Raw genomic sequence first — 4,172 nt, forward strand, 5'->3', positions numbered from 1 at the left:
CATGCAGTCTTTAGTGAGCAGAGCTGATTCTTAGGGTGCTACTGGGATATATTCAAAATGACTTTGCCCACAGAGAACCTGGCATTCTGCTGTTCTATTTGTCTTCTTACTCACAGTTTTCATCCACGTTCTTCTATTAGTTGGTATTTAATCCACTTCTTTATCCCTGCCTTCAAAGTTCAGGGTTCCAGGATCATCTTCTGATTGGTTTCAATTAACTTCTCATTGCTTTGTTGCAGAGGGTCTGTGTAGCTTGTCACCTATTCTGCCATGTTATTGGAGCTCTGGTTCGTAAATTTCAATAATAGTAGTATTAACTGATTTTCTTTGTAGCTGTATGAATATTATCTTCTCATTGACAACATATTCTTCAGGATACACCTTGAAATCTTTTTATTTTATTATTATTATTGTGAATGTGACACCATTCCTCTTAAACTTGTCATTCATAGCATAGTAGACCATAGGATTTTTCCATTCAAAATGATCAATGCCAGGCCATTTCAGCTTACTAGTCCCTAGGATATTTATCTTTATGCATTTCATTTCATTTTCAACAAATTTCAATTTCAAACATTCCACATTCCAAAGTCATAAGTGTGGACAAAATTTGGTTTATGATAGATAAGTCTGTGTTATCTTGGGCTTGCTTGTCAAATTTGCTAATCCTGTTTTCTCTTCTTGGCAGTTGTATAATATCTATTTATCTAACTATATTAAAATGATCTGAGTGGAACAAATTGTCAAGCTCTCAATTACTACCTGAAATTTTGGTGGTTTCTACACACCCAGAGGTACTTTGGAAAACAGACCTGGTAATCTGCTTACCAAAGGTCATACCCTTAGAAATCCTATGGAGCACACATGGTGTTGCTATGAGTTGGAATTGACTCAATGGCAACTAAAAACAGTGACATTTATATTACATTGAAATGTTTTTGCATTTTATTTAAACACATGATTTATAAACTTTACCAAATTTTGTTTCAAAGTTATTTACTATGTGTAGTAGAACTAGCTTCAGAGTATTTTATAATTAAATGTCTATCTAAGAAACAGCTTGTTTTTTAGGTACAGTACTTTATAGTGTTACTATGTATTCTTAATGAAAGAAGGAAGCATAAGATTTGCATAAAAGAAGCAGCATCAGATGAAGGTTTGGGAAAATTTCTGTAAGAAATTATGTGAGAGAAGAGAGTGGGTGATTAAATATAATAATTGTTTATAAAGAAATCAAGGCTTTAAAGTAGTGAAATGAAGAGAAGGTAGTATATGCCTATTTCATGGAGCCTCCATTTTCTCATGTGGAAAGCATATGTGCTTCATTAAGACCACAGACTGCATTTAGAACAGATTAGGCTAAATTGATAGCCTGAGAACTAGGAGCAACACACCTTAGCAGCACCAACTAGAACAATCATATGTAAATGTGACATTAGTATCTCACATACCAGCTGTGCAGTGCGATCATTTATTTGGTTACTAATGACTTTGCACAGGGCATATAATTCCTCTGTATTAAATTGCAGAACTCCTCTCTTCAGCTTGGATGATTTTCAGCACCTCTTCCCAATGTGACCAAAAACTTTTTCCTTTTTCAGCTCTGAGCTGCCTTTGCAAAGATAAATTAAAATATAGAAGCAAAGACTGTGAAAAATGCATTCAATATTTTGGATTTGTTAAAAATGTTTAAATACTGCTTTATATTTTCCTTTCCCCAGTACAATCGCAATGTTTGAAGAGTTTTTTTTTTTTTTTTTTAATAATATCTGTATATGATAAATTAGTCAAGCAAAATAGTTTCTAAGGGAAAGTTACTGATTTTATGGAATACAGATATGAAAACCTTTTTATTTTCACACTAAATGTTAAAATATCCTCGCAAGTGAAAGTAGTAAAGAAAAATGCTGTGAATTACTAATCAATACCAGGAAGGGGGAGGTTACTGCCTAACCATTTACCACAAATTACATCCCTAAGGCAAATTATCATAAAAAAAATAGACAGGAAAGGAAGAAAAATAACAAAATGGATGTTAAAAGAGACTCTGAAACTTTCTTTTGAATGGAGAGTAGCTAAAGCAGATGGGTGAAATCATGAAATAAAAGAGCTGAATAGACGATTTCAAAGGGCTGCTTGAGATGACAAACTAAGTATTTTAATGAAATGGGCAAATACTGGGAGTTAGAAAATCAAAAGGGAAGAACACACTTAGCATTTCTCAAACTGAAAGAATTGAAGAAAAAATTCAAGCCTTGAGTTGCAATACTGAAGTATTCTATAGGCAAAATATTGAATGATGTAGGAAGCAACAAAAAAAGATGGAAGGAATATGCAGAGTCACTGTATCAAAAAGAATTGGTCAATGTCCAACTATTTCAAGAGGTAGCATAAGATTAAAAAGCAATGATATTAAAAGAAGTTGAAGCTGCATTGATGTAATTGGCAGAAAGCAAGCCTCCCGCAACTGATGGAATAGTCATTGAGATGTTTCAACAAACAGATGCAGCACTGGCAACACTTATTCATTTATGCCAAAAAATTTGGAAGACAGCTACCTGACCAACTGACTGGAAGAGATCTATATTTGTGCCCATTCCAAAGAAAGGTGATCTAACAGAACATAGAAATTATCAAAAAAGTACCTTTAATATCACCTGCAAGTAAAATTTTGCTGAAGATATTTTAAAAATGATTACAGTGTATATTGACAGGGAACTTCCAGAAATGCAAGCTGGATTCAGTAGAGGACATGGAATGAGAGACATCATTGCTGATGTCAAATAGGTCTTGGCTGACCTATTTGAAAGAATTTGAAAAGAATATCAAAAAAGATGTATCTGTGTTTTATTGACTATGGAAAAGAATTTGACTGGATGGATCATAACAAATCATGGATAATTTTGTGAAAAATGGGAATTCCAGAATATTTAATTGTGATTATGAAGTACCTGTACACAGACTGAGAGGCTGTCATTCAAACAGAACAAGGGAATACTTCATGGCATAAAATCAGGAAGGGCGTATGTCAGGGTTATATCCTTTAACTATACTTATTCAGTCAAAATGCTGAGCAAATAATCCAAGAAGCTGGAATACATGAAGAAGAATGCAATATCAGGATTGGAGGAAGAACCATTAACAACCTGAGATATGCAGACGATACAACATTGCTTGCTCCAAATGAAAATGACCTGAAGCACTTATGCTGACCAAAGGCTACATAGTCTCCAGTATGGATTACACCTTAACATAAAGGAAACAAAAACCCTTACAATTGGACCAATAAGCAGCATCACAATAAAGGGAGAAAAGATTGAAGTTGTCAAAGACTTCACATTATTTTGTTCTACAATCAACACCAATGGAAGCAGCACTCAAGACATCAAATGATATACTGTATTGGGCAAATCTACTACTAAAACCCCTTTGAAGTGTTAAGGAGCACAGATGTTACCTTGAAGACTAAGATGTGTCTAACGCAAGTCATAGCACTTTCAATCACCTCATATGCATGTGACAGCTGGACAATGAATAAGGAAGACCTAAGAATTGATGCTTTTGGGTTGTGGTGGTGGCAAAGAATACTGAAAGTACCATGGACTACCAGAAGAACAAACAAATTTGTCCTGGAAGAAGTGCAGCTGGAATGTTCCTTGGAAGTGAGAATGGCCAGACGTAGTCTCACCTATTTTGGTCATGTAGTTAGAAGGGACCATTCCCTGGAGAAGGATATCACTTTTGGTATATGGAGTGTCAGTGAAAAAAGGGAAGACTCTCACAAAATGAATTTACACAGTAGTTTCAAGTATAGCAAGTATAGCAAGGATCATGAGGCTTGCACAGAACCAGGCAATGTTTCATTGTGTTTTGCATAGGGTCACTGTGAGCCGGAGCCAACTCGACAGCACCTACCAACAACAACAATGAGGCAAATGAACTCTGGTTTAAGAATTAAAAATAATTTGATTTGATTCCGAAAGTGTTTTATTTTAAATCTCTTTGGCATTGTTTTTAAGTGGACACAATTGGGGATTTACACATTTTTGTATACCTAACTCTCCTGCAAAGAAAATCTGAAAAAAAGGTTTCAGTTTTCTGATTTCAGAAGTTCAATCCTTGTAATTATAATTGATATTAATTATTTATATAATTTTCAGGATTGAAGACAA

The sequence above is a fragment of the Orycteropus afer genome, unplaced genomic scaffold (genome assembly GCF_000298275.1).
Source record: "Orycteropus afer afer isolate SDZICR_OR568_19922 unplaced genomic scaffold, OryAfe1.0 scaffold00691, whole genome shotgun sequence".
NCBI classification, from domain to species: Eukaryota; Metazoa; Chordata; class Mammalia; order Tubulidentata; family Orycteropodidae; genus Orycteropus; species Orycteropus afer.